At 36.1% G+C, this 23,944-nt stretch overlaps 1 non-coding gene across 1 annotated transcript; it reads left to right on the top strand.

Annotated features, from left to right (window-relative positions):
- Nucleotides 1–16,474: 16,474 nt before the first annotated feature.
- Nucleotides 16,475–16,576, top strand: LOC122733116. Its single transcript, XR_006353716.1, has one exon. It is a non-coding gene; the product is annotated as a U6 spliceosomal RNA (small nuclear RNA).
- Nucleotides 16,577–23,944: the final 7,368 nt, after the last annotated feature.

The raw sequence follows: 23,944 nt of genomic DNA, 5'->3' as shown, positions 1-23,944 counted from the left end.
AAGAGCTTGGAGGGCTTAAATACCAGAGTCACTCACACTCATTTGGCAGGGGGTGGGTAAATGAGGCCCAGAGAGATGTTATAGCTAGAAGGGACCTTGGAGGATCATTGAATCTAATCACCTCATTAACAAACAGGAAAACTGAGGTCCAGAAAGGAAAAGTAATTTCCCTAAAGCTATACAGATGTTACTATAAATGGCAGAGCCAGAATTTCTATCCACATTATCTGGCCCAAAATCCAGTGCCAAGCATCACAGAATTACAGAGTTGAAAGAGAAGACCTTAGCCTCCTTTTCCCTTTCATAGCTCATTTTGGTTAAGGTCATTTGATGATATAAAGACAAATTCTATTACTAGTATACTGAAATACACATTAACTTTTTCATGGCATAATAAGTGAAATTATTACAAGAAGTGGACAATGATAGCCATTGGTGATTTTGTGAAGTTAGGTGTCTTATGGTTTAACACATGGTTCTTTAAATACTTAGTGATTCACACACACACACACACACACACACACACAGAGGCACACAAAGGAAGAGATAATACTGACTTAGGTCCAGTATTCCTTATCTCATTTGAACCTGATAACAATGTTGTGAGGTAGGAATGATAGGTATTACTCTTCTCATTTTATATAAGAGGAAAAGTATTGAGAAAGACAAAGTTATTGGCTTATGGTAACAAAAATTGAAAACATTAAAGGCAGCAGTAAAATTCAGAACGTGGTTGACTCAAGGCCCAATTATTTTATTTATTCTTTTCAGACAAAATCTATCCACAGTTTCAAAATTTCAAAATTCACAGTTTTCAAAATTCTATCCACAGTTTCAAATCTCTCTCTTCCTAACTTCCTTCCTATATTATTGTTACATTAAAATGCTTTGTAATGTTTTATATGAGTCTAAATTTTGTTTGATTATAGATGTCTACATGTATGTGTGATTGTATATTTGTGTAGAGAAATTAAATATAAATTTTAAAGTGAAGCTATGATTTCATTGTCTGGAGAGTACCTATGATCTTTTTATTCTTTTCCAGTGCAAATCAGTACATTCTCTGAATCTTTTTTTTAATAGACTGTTTTTGGAGTACTTGTAAGTGAAATGATCACCCCAACATCACACATCCATGATGTAACAAAGGCTGGACTTGAACTTGTAGTCTTTCTAACCACAAGGTTGAATATCTGTCTACTATACCATACTCACATACATGCTTGCATTTTTATAATATATATTCATATATTTAACACATGTATGATACAATATACAGATGTATAAAACCATGCACATAGAAATGTGTAAACCCTAAGGTTTATAAAGCACTTTACATATATTATCTCATTTCATCCTCACAATATCCCTGCATGTTGGCACTTGATGAACCCTTATTTGTTAATTGATTTCAGGACACTAATCTGGCTAATGTATTTGGCTCTTTTTCCCTGCACTGCAAGTACTGTAAAGGTAGGCTTGCCAAATGCACGAAAGGCAAACTCCCATGAAGTACATCTTTCTATTCTATAGCTAATGCCAATACCCTGCAGGGAATGGGTGTGACTGTGCAATATACATGCCACATTGCCATTTCTTTCTCCTTTTCCCTGAAACTTTGAGTTGTAATTCTGAGTTTTGTCATTTCCAAAGTCAAAGCAATCTAGGACATTTTAACATAGAAGCCAACACCTCTGAGACTACTATCTGTGTGACCCTGGGTGAGCACCACTGAACTTTCTATTAAAATGAGGGTGTGTGTGTGTATGGCATTGAGTAGATGATATATGAGGTCCCTTTCAATTTTAGATATATGATGACATTACACTAATAGCTAGAAATGATCTCAGGAGTAGCTAACCCTAAAGAAACATTATGGATAAGATTCTGTAGTATTCCTTAACGGACACATTCCCTAGAGAATGGAGTACCTAACCTTTCTTATGCCATGGACCACCTTTGGCCATCTGATGAAATCTATGTGCTCTTTTTCAACACAATGTTTTTGGAATACATTTATAACTGAAAGAAATTATACATTTCAGCTAGATAATAGTGAACTTAATTATGTATTTTTACCTATCTCTATTCACGGAACCCCTAAAATCTTGAACCAAACTTCTAGGCAGACTGTGGATCTTAGTTTAAGAATAACTGACCTAGAATATTAACAAAGGAATTCATTATTTGGAATAAAATTTCTGAAATAGAGGAATAGAACTTGTGAGAACAAGTAAAGAAGCAGTTAGGAGACAACTATTGGGAAATAATAAATAAACATGTAAGAGTTTGAAGAAAAATATGAGGCCTACTTTACTTTCGAAGAATATTAGATGGAAGGCAAAAGAAAGTCAGTAATAAGAAAAGATATGTGGGTAAAAATATATCAGTAATCAACATTAATTATAGCACAGCATGAATTAAGCATTTCAAAATGGATTTTGACTTGGGTGTTCACTACAGGGCATTTGAAGTCAAGGTTTACATAAACAAATATGAAGTTGGAATGGAAATACATCAAACAGTATCTCTACAGAAGTAGCATCTTAACATCTGAGCTTATCCAAATATGTTGAAGAGATTAACATGCTGCCTGAAACATTCTCACATGAAGAGAAATCCTGTTGAAGAATATGTTCGTTTGAACATTTAAGGAAGTAATTAAAAACATGAAATTCAAAGAAGACTTCATGTTTTAGAAGCTTCCTTTATGCTTTGTCCCTTTCCAACTCCTCCCAATTCCACTAAAATATGCGGTTAAGAGTAATTTAATTTGAAGACATAAATTGTACTCTCAGGAGCAGGCAATGGTCCCCAAATCAACCTGCAAGGCATATTTCTCACTCACCAAGTAGCTCTAGTTAGACTGGAATGGTAGTTTGTATGTTGTGGCTTCTTTTCTTTCTTACTGAGATTTTGCTTTCACAAATTTCCACCAAGAAGTGAGTAAGGCACTTGCTAATGTTGGAAATTGTCACTGCTTGGGCAAGGAGGCAGATGGTATTTGGCACAGTGCAAAGAGCAGATTTGCAGAAAAGAAAGAACACAACAGAGACAGGGATAGGAAATTATTTTTTTCCTCTCACACTTCTTTCAGGAGCAGCTGTTATAGCTTTCAGTCCACTTGGCCTGGATAGACCTGGCTGGTATGTGGAAGACAGAGAATTATTCAGTACAGGGAGAAACACACTGTCATAGGCCATGGGACCATCTGGATTAGGAACAGTTGTAGATATCTGTTGACTGTGTTACTTTAGCTTCCACAGACACATGGTTTCATGTCTCCATCAGCTTTCTTTCACCAACACAGATCACAGCCTCTTTAAAACCTCAGGAGATGGACTTCAAGCCCTGCAGGGCTGTTCTCATTCTCAAACCACTTCTACCTCTCTCCTTCTGCCTTGCAAAGCTCCTGGTGGCCTGCTTTTTATAAATAACATGATGATATAAACAAAGAGAATTAACAAATCCTAGGCCAGTTCTCTAAAAGATAAAGGTTATAAGTCATTTACAACATCAAATTAGGCACACATTAGTAACCTTCATTAATTTTACTGTAGAACACAAAATTAAATCACTTTGGAGAATTAAATCATCATCATCATTCATCATCTTCATCATTAGTAATAGTTAACATTTATATATTGCTTTAAAGTTTATAAAGCACTTTGCAAATATTATCTCATTTGGTTCTTACACTAACCCTGCTCTTTTGATGCATATTATCCTCAATTTATAAGTGAGGAAATTGAGGCAAATGGAGATTAAGGGTCTTGCTCAGGGTCATACAGGTGGTAAGTGTCTAAGGCAGGACTTGAACTCAGGTCTTCTTGACTTCACTTATATAATTCAATCCATTTCACCACCTGGCTGCCTTGACATTATCTTGAAATTTGCAGATGGCTTAAAAGTAGGAGGGAGGAAGGATAGATAACATGTTGGATGCTATAACCTGGAATCCAAAAAAGGGGCTCAGCAGACTAGACCATTGGGCTGAAATCAAAATGGTGACATTTAATAAAGATAAATGTGAAGCAAAAAAATTTATATGATGTCTGCATTCTAGTGCAGTCATATTGCAAATCAACTAGTATATTAAGCTGTGGGAGGGTTCATATTTTAGGAAGGGCATTGATAAGATGGAAAATATCTTGAAGAAGAGAAATAAGATAGCCATGGTGTTTCAGTCACATTAAGATTAGGAATTTTTCTCTTTTTTTTAATTTTAATTTTTTTTTTAGTGAGGCAGTTGGGGTTAAGTGACTTGCCCAGGGTCACACAGCTAGTAAGTGTTAAGTGTCTGGGGCCAGATTTGAACCCAGGTACTCCTGACTCCAGGGCCAGTGCTCTATCCACAAGATTAGGAATTTTTATCCTATAGAAATGGATAATTAAATTAGACAATGACGATTGTCTAAGTATTTGAGGTAGGACTTGTTCTACTTGATTCCATAGGGCAGAAGTAAAATTAGGGGGTAAAAAGAACAATTAAATCCACACTGAATGGACTTCTTGAGATAAACTTGTGGGAGGACATGGAAAATATAAGAATAGGATACAGAGGGCATAGATGGGTTTTGAACTGCCATTTTGGAGTGTTAAGGGCTAAAATTCTAGCTAGTCTGTCTAAAATATTTAATGAGTGGTCGCCAATAAATTATAAGCTTTAGCAAGAGTTAGACTTTTAAGCATTTATTAAGGAGAATAAGAATTTGGTAAAGAGAGAGAGAAAGGTCTAGATTCCTATCTATTAAAGGGAGAGCGCATTTCTAGCTCCCTTCTCCACCAGAGTCCAGAGGAAAGAGAGCCCGAGACTCAGCGCCAGTCTCTTCCTTCCTCCTCCCACTAGCCCGCGTCAGGAAGTGACGCCAAAGAAAAGACTCCTGGTCTTGCCCTCAAAGACCTTCGCTTCATGGGTGAAACTCTTCTACAGTAAGTCTCCAGCAGGTGGCGTCATTCCAATCGTTACAGTTCCCCCTGTTGTTCCTCAAGAAACAAAATGTTTCCTTGACGGAACAGTAAAAAGAATATAATAACTATTGCTAACTAATTATATGTGAACAACAATATAGAAAAGGAAGAGAGGAAAGTTTTGTCCAGAGGGGCGATTTTTTTTTTTTGTCCTCATGAACCGACGCTTTGACATTAGTCTTGCAAAGGGAGGGCCTCTGCAGAGAATACATGTTACAGATGGTGTATATTATAACAGAAAGAGAAAAAAACCAACAAAAAGAACAAATCAAAACTGTTCATTTAAAGTCTCTGAAAGTCTTTTCTCAGATGTCCTCTAGGTGTAATCGTGGAATGGAAGTCTTTTCAGGGGTTGATGTGTGGATGCTGGTAATCAGCCAGGAAAATTTCCTACAAAATTGAGCTTAACACAACTTTAAAATAGCTTTATCAATAATCAAATCAAACAATGAAAGTTCTCAAAAACATGTCTAAGGGAATTCAGAATCTTAGTTGTTACACATGAAACATATAATAAAACAAAAATTGAAACATTCTTTAAAATTATAGTATTACTATAGTCCCCCCCTTATGGAGGGTAATTGAGAAGACAATTGCTGCGATATTAATTATTAAAAATAATTTTTTATCTTTGTTTCATCACTTTTTGCATCATCTGCCTAATTATCCTCATGCCATTATGAGAAATTAAAAAATCATATAATTGGTAACAGGTGTCAAGGCCAAATTCAACACTGTATTTATCATGACACCTGAGATAATTATGGGGGTTACCATAAAAGAACAGAGAAATGATGGGATATGAGCATTCCCACACTTGAGCAATATGTACTGCCCATACAGTATGCCAGGCTACTATACAGTTTTTGAAGGTATACTGCTTGTGCCATCATTCACAAAAGGGCTTAAAATAGGTGGATGGAATATATGTCCATGCCACCGAACATATTGGAAGAAACTGAGTCAGACTTAATCAGATGCATGGGATTGAGATGTCCATGGCATCAGGCATATAGGAGGGAGCATAGAAGCCAGGTGTAGGAGTGAGATGGGTGGGATGAATACTTCCAGCCATCTGTACAATATTGTGGGGAAAAATAAAATAAAATATTAAACCAAGAGAATCCAACCTCAACATTTGTCAAAAGCCGTTCTCTCAGCCATACCTTGACTTCATGCATGTCTCCCCTCATATGACAGTTCAGTGTCTGCTCTTGCATGTATTCCTCTTGTGATTGGATGGCACCTTGGCCAACTGGCATCTGATAACTCAGAATAAAGGCAATTAATGTCTTAAATGATAAGTTCCCATAATCCAAGTCTCATATGGATTTAAAAATTGAGGATAATAAATGATTGCAAAAAATGTGAATACATCTTGACTCAGAATATAATATATAATTATGCAACAATTTCAAATAATACCTTTTTTTTTACTTAGCATACAATTACTTTTTTGAAAAATCTGAACATATTTAAATACAAGTTAAAGCACAACACAATCTCAAAGACAACTTTTACAAATGTTCCCCTCTTTTTTTTTTTTTTTGGAATATGCTTATCAAAAATAATACTTCTAGAATCAATTTACACTTGCCATGGCAAACAATTTGCTAGGGAAATGCTTTAAAGAGTTTGATCAAATAATCAGTTGAGAAAAAATAACAAAAACAAATAACTCAGAATATGGGAGCACAATACTCCTAGAATTAACATTGTATTATGAAATCAAAACCATGTTTCAAAATTAGATAGATGAATGAATAGAAGAAGATACACGTGGAACAATAAAAGACAATGAAATTCAAACTAAGGAAATCTAAATGAATATGAACTTAATATCAAAAAGAGTATTATAAAATATAAACTTGATCACATGACTATAAAAAGCTTTTACAAATATTCTCCTTGTTTTAGAAACTAGGTATAAGACACAATCTCAAAAGCATGAAAATCTCTATGAAAATAAACCCATACCATTAATTTCAAAATGTATATGTAATAGCATAGAAATCCTATGTAACCTCTGAACTGATACTATTAATAATCTGAGTGAATTTAGAACACTTTTGATTCCGATATCTAAAATCCCCAATACTCATATCAATACCTTGCTGCTTACTTCTACATTTCTGTAAAATATATACCCTTCCATGGCAAAAGAAGCGGAGTCTTGAACTATGTTGATGATTGTCATTCTTATTTGGCTTAAGTTTTTCTTCTTTAACCCCTCTATATTGTCTGTCAGCCTTTTCACCATACAAATGCTTTATAAGATTACTAATTAAAGACAAAAGCAGGTTAGCAAAATTATGAACAAAACGAGCATATCTGGAATTTAAAGGGTTTTCTAAAGTTGTCTCAGAAGCACAGCCAGGCTGGGGAAGGGGTGAGCCTGAAGCTGCAAATGCAGTTAGAGAAAGTTGAGCATGCACATTAGATCTTTGGACTTCCCGGGCCAGGGAAGCAATGGGCTTGGCCATGGGAGGAGTAGAGGGTGGGGTTTGGAGAGGAGGGGAGGGACCAGAGCAATTAGAATCAGACTTAATTTTGAACTCAGGCCTGGATTCCTCTTCCCCCACTTGGCCTCCAGGTGCTAGGGGATTAAAAGCTTCTAGAGGGTGGGTCATTGCCTCCAGGCATGCAAAATTAGAGCAACAATTAGTGTTAGAACTGGGAAAAGCTGCAGGAATCTCTTCAGGTTTCTCTGAAAAAGCATGGTTGGGAGAGGGGGAGATATTTCCTTGTGTGAGTAAGTTGCTGGCTCTTTTAACAAAAAGAAAAAGAAAAATAGAAAATCCACAAAAACAAAGCATTAACATGATCTTATCTCCCATTTGTCTGGTTAAACAGACTAAAATCAAAAATAGGGTAATTAGGGAGTTTAAAAGGTCCATTCGAAAAAAATTTAAAGGAAAACACAGCCAGTACGCCAGTACTTAGCAGTTAAAGGGAGAGGGAGGGGAAATTTCTTACCCAACCAGAAGATCAGAAGACTGAGGTTTAGCTTTCCTCTTCGTGGTCAGCCATCTGTTAAGGGCTAAAATTCTAGCTAGTCTGTCTAAAATATTTAATGAGTGGTCGCCAATAAATTATAAGCTTTAGCAAGAGTTAGACTTTTAAGCATTTATTAAGGAGAATAAGAATTTGGTAAAGAGAGAGAGAAAGGTCTAGATTCCTATCTATTAAAGGGAGAGCGCATTTCTAGCTCCCTTCTCCACCAGAGTCCAGAGGAAAGAGAGCCCGAGACTCAGCGCCAGTCTCTTCCTTCCTCCTCCCACTAGCCCGCGTCAGGAAGTAACGCCAAAGAAAAGACTCCTGGTCTTGCCCTCAAAGACCTTCGCTTCATGGGTGAAACTCTTCTACAGTAAGTCTCCAGCAGGTGGCGTCATTCCAATCGTTACAGGAGGGAATACCCATGTCAGTAAATATCCCAATTCACATGAGTAGGGGAAAACATCCTAATGATTCAACTAATTACTAAGTGATCAGTCTTCTGATCAGGGAGCCTAAACAGGGGCAATGGACAATGTCAGCCCATACCACACAATTCCAGAGAGATATTCATGGACAAATGTAGAGGAAAATGAATTTTGAGACTCTAGACAGCATGACTATAAAATTTTAGAAATCAAAAAAAGTTAAATAAAACCTTGAGTCTATATTGAGATCCAATTGATCTAAATCCTTTTCTTCAAAAGTCTTTAGTTTTCAGTCAATAGCATTTTTCTTTTTGTTTCTTTTTGTTTTTGTTCTGGTTTTGGCCTTTTCATCAATGCAACAGTGCAATCCCACCTTCACTCCAATCATTAACCAAATCCTGGGTCATTTGCCTTTCTCCTTTACAGCTATTATTAACCAATTTCCATCCCTCAGTAATGTTTGCATATTTGTGCCTAAGATGTAAGACTTAATGAATTTGGGGATTTATGAATAGGGCAATAGTAAAATTCAGATGAAAAGGACATTAACTAGGAATCAGGAGAAATATGGAAGAATCTGGATGCTACCACTAGCTAGCCGGGAAAAATTTAGGCAAGTTAAACCCTAAGTAGAAGTCTACAAGTATTATAGTGTAGTAGAAGTGGTAGTAACATTGGAGTCAGAGATCCTGGGTTTGAATCTGAACTCTGCTACTTGCTACTTCCTTGATCTTGGACAAATCACAGCATCTTTCAGATTTAATATCTTCTCTTCTGAAATGAGGGATGATAATCATTCTCAATGTCCTTTTCAGCTTACATTTCCATGGCTTCAGGCCACTTATTTAATTTCTCTGGGTTTTATCTATGAAATGAAGAAGCTGGACTAAATAATCTCTCTAAGGTCCCCTCTTGTTCTAACAATTTTTATGGAGGTATAGAGAAGAGAGGTAGGATGGTAACTCACCAATATCATCACAGAGACAACTGTCTAATTTGCTCAGTGGTTTAATGGTACTTGATTTAACTGGTGATTTTATTTGTACTAATCCCAATGAGGAAACTTCCTATCAAAGAAGATCATCAGGGGAAGCTAGGTGGCACAGTGGATAAAGCACTGGCCTTGGCTTCAGGAGGACCTGAGTTCAAATCCAGTCTTGAACACTTGACAATTACTAGCTGTGTGACCCTGGGCAAGTCACTTAACCCTCATTGCCCTTCAAAAAAAAGAGGATCAGCACCCACTCTTCCACTCTTCCATTTTTGGGGGGTGGTGTGGGGCAATGAGGGATAAGTGACTTGCCCAGAGTCACACAGCTAGTAAGTGCCAAGTGTGTGAGGTCTGATTTGAACTCAGGTCTTCCTGAAGCCAGGTCCAGTGCTTTTTATTCACTGTGCCACCAAGCCGCCCCCACACTCTTCCATTTTTTATCTTAGACATTACCTAAGGGCCATCAATCTGATAGGTTGCAATTTCCCAAATCACATAGCTTGTGTGTATCAGAGGCTCAGTTTGAACTTGAGTCTTCCTGACTTTGTCTAGCCTTCTAGTCATTACAGTACATTGCCTATGATAGTAAAGGTCAAAGAAATAATGATATATATATATATATATATATATATATATATATATATATATATATATATATGTGTGTGTGTGTGTGTGTGTATGTATATGTATATATGTTTGTGTATGTGGTATGTATGTATATATGTATCCCACAAAAATCACAATTATTTCCAAGAGGAATGTTTACAAAATCACTATGACTTGTAAAAGTAGGTATGTTTTAGTATTAAGAACACAGTGCAGGGGAAAAACCATTAAAATTCTTCTAGACAAAGAACATACAAAATAAAAAGAAACAAAATAAATGGGTGACATTCCCAAATTGTGAACAAAGCTTTATGCATTAGAGAAATGATGTAACATCTGAAAATGGACGTTTTAATGAAGTTAGATATTTGGGAGTTTACAATGAGTTCATCTTTGCAAGCAATAATTGAATGGGTGATTGAGTTGTTACACAGGTAGATAGAGGCATGGATTGGAAATTGCCAGCAATTAACCTACAGGACAGCTCAACAATTATATGCTAGGGACTCTGGAGTCATGAACACGTGGATATTGTGGGACAGGGTTTAGGAGATGGCTGGAATGGATGCACTTTAGTTTGGAAACAGCCATGAATTCTGACCAAATGAATGTTTTCCTTTCCTTCTATTATCCTTCTCTATGAGAATTCCTTATGTGTCTTTTACATAGCTGATTAATCCTAACCTTAGTCCAGCTTCTCTTTCTTTTCCTTTAAAAAAGGTAGATATTTTCGAATCAACAAAAACTGGCCTTACTGCCCTGCCTCTCTCCCAACCAATTTGAGAATAAAATATCAATCTCATTGTTACATTTAAAATTAAGATAGAGAGAAAATGGTTTAAACGTGAACAATTTATTAATTTAGCTAGCAGGAACCAGTAAATTAGTTCAATGGCCTCTACCAAAAACCAGACTCCAAGTTAGGCCTCACTAACCTTAGTATAGTTTCAGAGAGGACAGAATTGGAAAGATGTAGAAGACCATGTGATTGATTGAGGGGGACACATCATCATGGGGATGAGCACAACATGATTGGTGATATCAATAAGTATAGTCCAGCACTGATGTGATGACTAACAATGAGCCCTCTATTTCTTAGAGGGATGATTGATTGATTTGTGAGGTCCATTTGCACTCGGAGGCTATTGATAGTGGACCAAGGATAGAAGACTTCCTAGCTTCTAGAAGGGAGATAAGATGGTCATTAATTGCACAAGACAGACAAGGATAGACGGTATATCTTGTGGAAATGTATCAGGTCAGCTTGTCAACCTTCGAAGTTAGCAAAATGATGCTATAGAATTTTCCAAGAGCTGAAGTTATGAGTCATAATAAGTTTTCTTTTAATTAACTTAGAGGGAAAACTGAATTCTTGTGCTTAAGAAATGTTCATTTATTGAGTCCCCCTGCAATGTTAGAGATGGTAGACCAGACTCCCTGAATCCATCAATGATAACGAATTTCCTTGAGGCAAAAAAAAGAATGCTGATTATCAGGACAACTAACTTCTAACCTTAGCTCATAGTCAGAGAAAAAGAAAATGTGACTTGAGCAATCATACAGAATGGTACAGTAATATGGAATAGGAATCATATTTGGTTATTGTTTTTATCAGAATTCCTAAATTGTTCAAAGTTGTTTTTCTTTGCAATATTGTTTTTATTGTATGAATTATTCACCTGGTTCTACTCCTTTCACTCTGTTTCAGTTTATGTGTTCCTGTGCTTCTAGGAAACTATTCTCTTTATCATTCCTTACATCACAATAATAAAATCCATATTTACTTACCATAACTTGTTCATCCCTTCCCAAATTGGTGGGCATCTTCTTAGTTTTCATTTTTTTTGCCTTTGCAAAAAAATAGATGACATAAATATTTTTGTACATCCTTAGTTATAGTTTATTTTGCTTAGGATGCCACCTTTCTTTAATATACCATCCCTCTAATTCCTCTTCTCCCTTCCCCTTTCCCCCTTTCCCTCCTATTTTCCTTCTGAGTGAAATATATGTCTGAGAGTAATTTCCAGGTGTCAAGTACTACCCCCACCCAAATTCTTGTCTGGAGAGCTGTCTACTTGAACATTCTAATTATGTAAAACAAATTTTCTTAACCTCCCCTCTTCCATGTATTCCTCTTTCCTTCTATTTCTATTTTACTTTTATGATTATCAAAACATAACAGAACCATTCCCACGTTGTATTTCTAATGGAATTCTTTCTGTGACCTAGCACACATGGATCACCTCCCCATATTAGGATCTAAACATTTGATTGTTTTTTGGTCCCTTAAGTTTAGCTTTTTATGTTTTTCTTAACTTGTATATGTACAATTGAAAATGTCTGTGCATCTCTGGTAATTTAATCAGGAATTCGTAGAAGTCCTCTATTTGGGCAACTAGGTGGCACAGTGGATAAAGCACTGGCCCTGGATTCAGGAGGACCTGAGTTCAAATCCTGCCTCAGACACTTGACACTTACTAGCTGTGTGACCCTGGGAAAGTCACTTAACCCTCATTGCCCGGAAAAAAAAAAGTTCTCTATTTAATTACATGTTCAATTATTTTTTTCTCCTGTAGGAATACATTCAGTTACTCTTGGTTATGAGCCTGTATGCTTTCTCTAATATCAGAATCTTAGCTTTCCATGTCTTCATAATTGTCATTGCTTACAATGACCCTGAATATGGCTCCCTTGGTATTTGATTTTTTTTCCCCTTGTCATTAGTAACATTTTTCTTTGACCTGGAAAATCTGGATTTTGGCTATACAATTTGGAGAGTTTTAATTTTGAAGTTCCTTTTGTGGCAATTAAAAATTTATGGGGTGCCCTATCTATGTTCCGAGTGTTAGGGCCAAGAGAAAGCAAGTCTGCAAGCATATGCTTGCTGTGGTAAGGAGGAGAGGTGGCCTTTCCACACTGCTCAAAGCTAATTGGCTAGCATCATTCAAATCCATTGGTTTAATGGACTTGAGGGTGGTCTGGAGCAGTACATGCTGATGTCAGAGTACAGAGGACAGACCCTCTGAGGGGAAGGCTTTAAGGTAGGCGTGGTTTTAATCCCTAATTGTCTCTATTCACAGTCCAAGGTCCAACTACATTTCCTTTGGAATATTCCTTACTCTCAGCTGGCCCCAAGAAAGGTCAAGCAAGGCTCCCTGGGTTAGGCCCTCAAGCAGGGGCCTCTGGGAGACCCAAACCCCCATTATTTTCTTAGACTTTTAAGAGGTATTTGGTGGATTTCTATTTTCATTTTCCCCTGTGGTTATACTGTCTAGGCATATTTATGTTATGATTTCCTCAATTTTGCTGTTTTGCTCTTCTCTTCTCTTCTCTTCTCTTCTCTTCTCTTCTCTTCTCTTCTCTTCTCTTCTCTTCTCTTCTCTTCTCTTCTCTTCTCTTCTCTCTTCTCTTCTCTTCTCTTCTTCTCTCTTTCCCTTTCACTTCTCTCTCTCTCTCTCTCTCTCTCTTAGTCCAAGGATTCTTTCTTACCTTATCTATCTTTAGCCCATTTTCCAAGTATGTCAATTTATGCTATGCTCTCACATATTTTCTTGTTTTTTTTTATTTTTGGTGGGGGAGGCTTTTAACTTTATTTTAGTATTTCTTATTGACTCATGGAATTATGAACCTCTAATTTTCAGGGCATTTGCTGTTCCAGTACAGTTTTATATCTCCTGGTGCCAAGTTTTTATTTTTCTTCCCAATCTCTCCCCCCAAAATACCTCTCATTCATTTTCAATTTCCTTTATTCTAGTGTTAAAATTTCATTTATATAAAAATAACTCTTAAATAAAACACTACTTTTGCTTCATATCTTCTAGGAAGTCTTGTTAAATTTGTGCCCAATCTGTGTTTTTCTTTGAGGGTTGCAGTCATTCTTTTTTTTCTGGATTTGAGTCTTGAGCATCCCTCTCAAAATAATAGCTTTTTAGTGATTTTTTTTCCATTCTTGCAGTTTATGTCCTGACTTCAGACTTTCTGTTAGTGCTGGACTCTGTGTCTATCTAGAGAAATTGTCTGGGTTGATCTTGATGCTTCTTTCTGAGTGTGGAGCTATTCCTAGATCCCAGGATCAGCTCAGGCTGGGAACCTGTGAGCTTTCACACTCCCAGTGTTGTCTCATTAATAGTAAAATAAAAATTTTGCTCACTTTTTTCTGAGCTCTGTAAATTTCTGAACAACAAACCTGTGGGCTTGCCTCTGTTGGAATTCTGGTACATTGATGATAGAGTCAACCCTCCTGGTTCAGTGACAGTCCCAAATATTGTTGTTTTGGCTTGAGATTTCTGCCCTGGTTATTCTGCTGAAGACTTTGGGCTGTGCTGAAGTCTGAGATCCTGAACTACATGATTTCAGAACCCCTGAACTGCTGCTTATTTCTAAAATTGTTTGTTTTTCAGTACATAGTCTAAGTGCCTTTTCCTCACTCTGAAACACCACCTTGAAGGTAAAGTGTGGACTTATGACTTGAGACTGTAGTGAATTAAATAGAGCTATCTGTAGTAATTTGTTCCTATACCCTTGCAATGTTGGCTCTTTCTTTGCTGCATTTGGAAGTACTTCTTGCCCTACTCTATAGTCTCTCAGGATGTTGGAAAGCTCCTTGTGGCATATTCTGGGCAGACCCCAGTCTCCAGTGTCTGTAGATCTCTTTAATTAGCTTTCTTTGCCAACCTGGGCTGGAATAATGAATTTGACTTTTATTTTCCAATTAAGACTTTTGTTTTGTGTATTTTCTATATTCTTTTGGGCAAGTAACTCCATCTGCATGAACCTTCTCTGATTTACTCTTAAAGATGAGAATATATACATGAGGAGGGGCAAGTTCTATTAAATGACATATGAAGTTACTTCTAGCTCTAGAGGTATATTCCTATGACTTGAATGATGCTGGGAAAGTCACTTCCATTTCCTAGGTCTGTTTACCCATCTGTAAAATTAAGGGGTTGGACCCTGGCCTTTATAGTCACTTCTAGTTCTAGATCCATGACCCTATCACATCTCATAGGGTTGTCTCTGGGTTCAAATCTAATAATAGCTGTAAATATTTTAATGTGCAATTTATGAAAGAAAACACCACAAATATTTTATTTCATAATTTTTCACTAGAAGAAACTACTAAAAAAAGTCAGTTTTCTGATCCCATTTTTTAAAAGGTTCTCTAATTAGCCCCCATGACAGTTTATAAGAAAGCCTGATTCAGTGGAAATCAAACTGAATATTAAATTAGAAGGCATGATTTATAATACCAGCTTTGTCACTTTACTGCTTGCATGGGATTGGGCGAGTGCTTTTGGCCTCCTTTGCCTCATCTTTAAAAGGATGGGGCTGGTCTTGATTATCATTGAATTTCTACCTAGGTTTAAGTCTATGAGACTGACACCTTCACCATCCCACATATTTCCACTTTAACTTATGTGAGACCATTTAGATTAACTGGAAAATTCAGGATTTGGAAAGTCCATATTTATTTACCAGTCACATCTTTCAGGTTGCTTGAGTCAGTGAACATTTTTGTGCAAACTGCAGCCTTTTAAATGAAAAAAGAAAAGAAAAAAGAAAAGGCATTCCCTATTGTTCTTGTACAGCTTACTACAGTTGTTGTTAATTTACATTTTCTTGACAGGAAATTATTTTAAATAATATATAATATTTCAGGAGCCTCTATTTTACCAGATAAATATTTTGAATAATTAATAGACCAACATTATTCCATTTCCAAGCATTTAATTTAATGTTTACTCATAAATTATCATTGTAATGCAAGATGACATATCATATCCAGGGATGGGAACTTGAGAATTCACATTTCTCATTTGACTTCCTCTCATCATTTATTTAGTGTGAGATGCTCTTTGAAATCTAAATGTTGTGGGTAGAGAGACAAGAAGTGAATGAGTTCAAATCTAATTATAATGGCAGAATGGGAGGTTCTATTATCTCATCTAACTCTGGCATTAACTATTTTTTACTCAATTACTTTGTATAATGACAATGCGACTTGGCTTTGAATTTGTCAAATGCCATTCTGTCTTCACTGCAGTTGGGTCAGTATTTGAATAAGAATAATTGTTATCCCCATAACAATTCACAATGAGAATTAAAGAATTGTAATTAATTGCTAGTGAGGGGAGAAAAATTATTGCTTTCATGTATGAATGTGTAAAACTTAAGCATTCACAAATTTTCTGTTTTGCACTGTGAAAAATGCTCCCCCCCAATTGCAAAGCTCTTACATTCTAGTAGACTTGTAATAAGTATGATATACTGAACTTACTTTCTCTGGATCCTATCAGACATGTTAAACTGGACTCATACAATTTTTGGTCAGATCACCTTAATTCTTGGTACAATTGTACATGCTTCTGTTAAAAAACAAAGGGGATCTTTTCTTTAATTCAATTTAATTCAATAAACATTTATTGTCTACTCTAACACCTTATGATGGACATTATGGATATAATGTAAAAAATGAATACTTGCTTTGCTTTGGCAGTACGCATACTAAAATTAGAACAATACAGAGAGAATGAACATGGTCCCTCACAAAGATGACCTGAAAATTCATGAAGCATTCCATATTTTTTGCTTGGGAAGGGTCTATGGAAGGGTGGGAGGCAGAAAAAAATTAAAACTCAAAATCTTATTAAAATGAATGTTGAAAACCATTTTACATGGAATTGGGAAAAATACTATTTACAAAAAGAATGAGAAAGTGGTGCAAAAGTGAAAAGAAAAATGAAACAACCTTTCCCTTCAAGGAACTTCTATGCTACTGTGGTAATTATATCTTTATATAGATAAGTAAATAAAAATATATACAAGGAAATATAAAATAAATTCTTTGGAAACAAGGAGGCAATTAATCACATTGTACTCTGTCCAGTCATGTCACATTTGGACTATATTTTCCAGTACTGAAAACATCCTAGTGAGTCCTACTATACGATGGAGAATATTAAAAGGAGGCCAACAACAAGGTGGCTTAGAGATCATGCCAAAGGAGAACAAGCAAAAGCATATTTATCCTGAAAGAGGAAAGACTTGTGCATGAAGAATAAGACCTGTTGTTTGGCCACAGAGAAAAGAACTAGGAGCACTTAATGGAAGCTACAAAGAAGTAAATTTAGGTTTGATGCATAGAAAATTTTTAATTATGTGGCTTATTTAAATTGGAATGAACTCAGTGAATAGGTAGTGGGTTTGCACTCGAATGAAATCATTAATCAATCCATGGATAATTACTAAAGAAGAGTCTTTTTCAGGTATAAGTCAGATTAAAGGTCCCTCATGACTTTGGAATTCTTTTAAAAAAGGCAAAATAACAATATAATTATACAGGAAGTTATCTGTTGAGTTCAGTATTATACACACGTCTCTCTGTGTGTGCATGTGTAAAGAGGGGCACAAATTGAAAAAAAATAAAGAGAAATATAAATAGAGCTGGGGTGAAAAAATGCTGGCCTTCAATTGGGAAATCTTGGTCATAGACCTACTAGCTATGTGGTCATAGAGAAGTAACTTACCTCTCCAAGTCTCAGTTCCATCATATACAAAATAGACACAATAATATTAAACTATCTATATTACATTACATGATTGTGGTCAGGTTCAAATGAGATCATGGATTTGAAGCTTATCCAAAAAATTCATAGACCATATTAATGTCAATGATTAGTGTTAGAAAGCATCTAGTCTACTGCTTTATTTAGCAAGTAGACACAATGAGACGGAGAAGAGTGAAGTAACATGTCCAAAGTCACATAAATAGTAAGGATTATAATTAGGATTTCAATACTGTATCCCAGACTTCCCTTCAGTGATATTACCATTACACAATGATTTGTGGACTTGTGAAGCTAGTTTCAGGAAGGCTAAAACCCAGCATCAATTAAGTTTGTAAACAGGGAGAGAGAGAAAGACAGAGACAGAGACAAAGACATAGAAAGACAGACAGACACAGAGAGAGACAGAGATGTGCACACAAAGACAGAGACTGAAAAACAGAGACAGAGAGACAGACAAGAGAGAGACAGAGATATAGAGACAGAGACAGAGACACAGAGGGATAAAAATGCAAAGAAGAGATTATATAGATAGATAAGTACATTTATGTCATCTATATCTATATTTATAACATATATAGACATATAGCTAAATACCTACATTCATACATACAGTTTTGTATTTGTTACGGATATTAGAGTAATTTCCAAAAGTATGTTTAAAGTCAGAATACAGAGGTTAGGATATCTCCTGTTGTTGGGATGATAAATTTGAATGGTTATAGGGAAAGCATGAAGTTACTTCCTTTTGCTTTTGTCTGCTTTATGTCATAGAAACTGTGCTTCAAGATGTGCAAGGTAGAACAGAAATGTTGAAGCAGAACTGAAGCCTAAGATAGGTAACAAAAGAGCCCAAGAGCACATAAATGATTAAAAATCAATTCAAATTTCAAAGTCCACATGAAATGACATAGTAGGGGATTAAACCACTTTCAGGTGTAACAAATTCCTGGAAATCTTTGAGATTTTGTCAAGAATAGGGTTGTACAATGATGAAACTACTCAAGATGGGTAGTGATTTGGAAGAGAACCACACATGTCCTGTAGCTTCTTGGTAAGATCACTTTAGGTGTGGTTGTGGTAAGGGAAGAGATTTAAAAAGTACATAGGAATAAATATTGTTCCATATAACCAGTTAGGGTCAGAGTTCAGTTAGCACTATCTAGGTTCAACCACTATGCATCCACCAATCAGTTTTCAAACCCCTTTATTACATTTCTGTCATCTGGTCTCTTCTTTTATTCTTCATGATTACCGTGTTAGTTCCTCATTATCACCTACAAGGATGATTTTAATGGAGCTAAGCTGGTATTCCCACTCGCACACTCTCTCTGATTCAAACCATCCCTCACACCATTGTCAAATGTATCTTTCTCTCACAATGATCTAGTCATAACTGCACAAAATGCTTTAATGTTTCCCTATTACCTACCAAATCAAATTATGGACCCTTACCCTACCAGCATATCAATTAAGAATCACCATACTTTAACATCACTCTTGATTCTCGAATTTATCTCTTTGGTATATAATCATGACTACTCATCATTTCTTTTACATCTGTACCTTTAGTCTAACTCTTCCTGCTTTTTCTGTATTTGGAGTTTGAGGGATCTAGGTTCAAATGTCCACTCTAGGGGCAGCTAGGTAGCGCAGTGGATAAAGCACGGGCCCTGGATTCAGGAAGACCTGAGTTCAAATCTGGTCTCTGGCTCTTGACACTTACTAGCTGTGTGACCCTGGGCAAGTCACTTAATCCCAATTACCTCACCAAAAAAAAAAAATGTCCACTCTAACATCCACTAAGTGTCAATGAAGAATTCATTTTACATCTGTGACCTCAGGTTATTCATCTGTAAAATAGAAGCAATAAGTCTTTCAGTATGTACCATGCACAGTTGCTTTCAGATTCATGAACGATTATGGATGTAAACTTTGCAAACTTTAAATTGTGCCACATAAATATCAGTTACTATTATGTTCCCTCTGCCTAGAATGCAATGGTCCTTCAGTCATTGAACTCCTAATATCCTTTAAAGCCAAACACCAGGATGCCTTCTCTAATTGCCTCTTGATCAAAATCCTCTTTTTCCATTTGGATTGACATGTATGCCTTTAAGTAGTATTTTTTACATAATGGATATTTATGCATAGCTCATATACTATTACTTTAAAATTTGTTCCATGAGATTAGAGGTTACATCTAATCCAAACTCAATGTCTTATCTCAGTAATTAGCACAATACTTTTCACCAAGTAAATGTTTACTTAGTCATTGGTTTAGACTGTTGTGATGTTTAAAATTTAAATGTGTGGTCACCTTAAATTAGAAGCTTTAGCATTAAGCATTTAGTAAAGCATACATGTATTCACATGGAGTTCAGAAAGTCAAGAAAAGGCCTATCTAGCCTAGAGTTCCAGCATGGTCAGATTCTTCCTCAAGTCCTCTGCCACGAGCCTGCTTCAACCACAATTTGCTCTCAAACTGACTGTGGAAGCTTTTTATGGGTCTGGAGCAGAGGTGTTCCTTAAACATTGTTTCAAGTCATCCAAATCCATTGGTTCACTGGACTTGAAGGTGGTCTCAAGTTAAGTTCAAAGTCCTTAGCTTATGAGAACAATATCTTCTTAAGGACTAGCCAGGTGTGCTTACAATCTAGTTAACTTGAATTAGGCTAATCAGCAGTCAACTGCTCTCACTTAATTCAATCAGTTTAAATTAATCTCCAGGTGGGCCTTTTAGTATCTGCTAAATCCCATTATTTTAGCACACAGTGTAGGGACATTAGCAGTCATCCTCATTTTTTTTAATTTAGCATTTTATTTTTCCTCAGTTACATGTAGAAACAATTTTTAACATCCATTTTTGAAACTTTGCATTCCAAATTTTCTCCCTTTCTCCTTCCCCATCCTCCCTTTGAGAAGGCAAGCAATTCAATGTGTTATACATATGTAGTCATGAAAAACATTTCCATATTAGTCATGTATCCTCATTTTACAAAGAAAGAGACAGAGGGTCAGAGAGGATAAATGATTTACTCAAGATCTCCCAAGTAGAAAATGACAAACTAAAATCTGAACTCAGGGATTCTGACTCTAAATCCAATGTTCCTTTCTCTACTGCACACTACCTCTTTCCTTTCTGACCTCCTATATTAATAGACATTACAGTCAAGTTCTTGTTTCTCTACTACAAAATTCAGTACCTCAATACCTACCACTTTCCATTTTGAACATAATATTCTTCCTCCCTCTGACCTAGTCTTGAAGTTCAGAAAGAACAGAATGAAAAATATCACATTCACATATTTTTGGGGACTTTATAAAATGTTGGTGGTCAGAGAATGATTAAAATATTTTTCAAAGGTTTTCATTCTTGAAAATATGAATATAGCTTTAAAATAGTGTTTTATTTTGAAACATTATGAAGGAAAAACTCTGATTAACTAAGTACCCCACCCCACCTCCCATCCTGCAAAGCCAGATGGTTAAAATCCTATCCATTTTGTGTTCAGAAGCATTAATGTAATTGAAGGGTCTGAAGGGTCAGTGGGCTCCAGGGAACATTTTATCAGATCTGCAGGATCCTGATCAACAGAGTACTGGAAGTCACCTCTATATTAGCTGAGCTTATTCTATACAACTCAAGAAGATGTGAGCATTTTATCCGACCCATCACTCCTGGAATCCTTCTGGTTAGGTTATTTCATGAAAATCCACTTCTGTCCTCCTCCTTTCATCTGTTACATGCCATTTATCTATGATTATCCTTGCCAATGTGGCAAGGCCTTGATGCACATTAGACTTTAGTATTTAAAGTGATTGTTTCATCAGAGCCAATGTGTACAATGGTATTTCCTGTTGGACTCTGAGAGATATTATTAAAATGTTCGCTTTTACTCACCATTTCTTCATCCTTTATCATCTCTGGGATCCTTTAGCACTTTTCTAAACTGCCTCAACTTTCAAAACAGAATGGCATTATTCCTGCATAATAACCCTCTGTAGCAGCTGAGAAACAGTGGTTCTTAAAGGATTTATGGATTTCTCCAAACACTATCTGGAATGCCACCCCTGCCCACATCACTGATTCATGAGTTCATCTTTGGGAAGACAGCGGCCGAATTACTTTTCTTTAGGGAGCTGATAACATCTTGGGGGAGAAGAGGGTCAGCCTGTCACCTGGAGAATATCTTACAACTTACAGCCCAAATGTGCCAGCAGTATAAAAAGTCATTAAGTATTTCACAAAATGAGATCCTTGCTGCTTGGATTCCATCAGGCAGCAATTTTTACCTTGATTACCGAAAGTCACTTCATCTGTCTCCCAGCATCCCCCTGCCTGTAACTTATCCCTTGTTCTCTGAAGGTGATTTGACAGACTGTCAATCTTTCTAGTATATATGTCACTTTCTACAGCAGTTATTACCTTTAAAAGAGGAGGGGGAACGAAGTCCTAAACATAGCAAACCAAAAAAAAACCAAAAAACCCAATAAAACAAAAAACCCAAACCCAGCAAAGGTCATTCCTCATTCCTACATTATTAGTGTATACAAATCCATACAGCAATTCAATGTAATTGTATGGTTACAATTTATATATTTTGGATATACTTATGAATGTCTCTTCATCTGATATGTGACAAATAGCAAAAATGATGTATGCTGTTGTTTTTCCTTCTTTGTTCCAAATTTTTGGTCATAAGTAGCAAAAAGTCTTCTTGAAAGCCGACATTCATTTTTGCATGTGGGATATCTGACACAGGAATAGTAAATTTCCAGGTCTTGGATCTTGGAGAGATAAAGACATCACTCAAACAAAAACTGGACTTTGCATTTTTGCCCAAAAGCCTAGGGGCATTATTTTGTTTTTGTTATTGCAAAGTCAGTTTATTTATAGAAAAATATATGTGAATGGCAATGAATTTTTCATTGTTTTTCAAAAAGGCAACATCCATTGGACCCACAAGCATTGCTATGGTTGACATGGATCTTTTCCCTACCTGTGGGGGGACTTAATTCTATTCCCTTTCCCCCATGGCATAGGGCCTCAGAGAATAAAAATATATAAAGTGGAACTAATGGGACTAGCTGAGAAAAGTCTAGGAAATAATGAGCTAAGGAGGATGCAGCTCCAATTTCAGCAAATTCCATTGTTGCAGAAGAGAAAAAGGTGAATTGGGGGTGAGTTAGCCTGTCTCTAAATAATAGAAATGGTTTTCTTATATAAAATATTCTCTAAACCACAGAATTTCCACAACCAGAAAGGATGACCTTACAATATGTACTGGTAACACACATCTTCAATTCCTCTTCAAGAAAAATATCAAGAACATGTTTTTCCTATGAGCAAACCTGATGAATTCCTACTCCTTTTGAAAAAGGAATCAACATATTCTTGGAAGGAATTAACATATTCTTGATCTTTAAGGTTCACACAATGTCATCTTTGACCTTTCATTCACTTTCACTCCATATATACAATCAGCCCACATCTAAATATTGACCAAAATAAAAATGATCTGTATCCCAACACTTCTAAATGGTTCAGGCATCTCTGGCAGCTAATCTACTGAGAAAGAATTTTTAAAAGAATTGGCATTCATTTCAATATTTTTGTGATTGGAAATCTTTGCTACCCATAGTGAAACCTGTTTATAAAGAACTTCAGATTATACCTTAATTTAGGTGTGACATAAACAAGTACTTGAGGAAGCAGTCCACCCCACACATGACACTTACTCTCCCAAAGTATTAACACATTTTGACATCATTTCAAAGAAAATACTTTGAGTCCAATGTGACATTAATAATAATAAAACTGATCAGTTAAGGAGAGATGTTAGATGGTAAAGTATTTCTTTTCTGGTCAATATCTAGATGATAAAATCCTAAGGACATAAATGTACGGAATTAAATTAGACACACTATGACATAGCTTGAATCAATATCCCTTTCCTAAATTTTATTTCAAGGGCCAGGGATAGGAAATAGAACTGCCTTTCTTTAGATATAAGGAATTACTGGACAAGGAAACTCCATCCACAAATGTGAGTCAGTTTCTTCTCTGAAAATTACAATCTTAGAGAGCTACATAGATCACTGGAAAGTTGTGATTTTCACATAACCATACAGCTAGGTCTCCCTGACTTCAAACAAGACTCTGTAGTTACCAAAAAAAAAATGTTCCAGACATTATACTATACCCCCCTCTCTACAAGGTGCATCTGTAGGCGCACGTGTACACATAAACACAGCTGTTTTTATTTTGTTTTGCAAGAGAAACAGTCATTGGTCAAAGTGAAAACATATAATCTTTCTGACTACAAAGATGATAAGGATATCTTTTGTATCCTACCCACCTTTTACCACAGAGATTCCAACCAATT

The sequence above is a fragment of the Dromiciops gliroides genome, chromosome 6, assembly GCF_019393635.1.
Source record: "Dromiciops gliroides isolate mDroGli1 chromosome 6, mDroGli1.pri, whole genome shotgun sequence".
NCBI classification, from domain to species: Eukaryota; Metazoa; Chordata; class Mammalia; order Microbiotheria; family Microbiotheriidae; genus Dromiciops; species Dromiciops gliroides.
The sequence above is the reverse complement of the archived record's forward strand: the minus strand, read 5'-3'. Positions and strand labels throughout refer to the sequence as shown.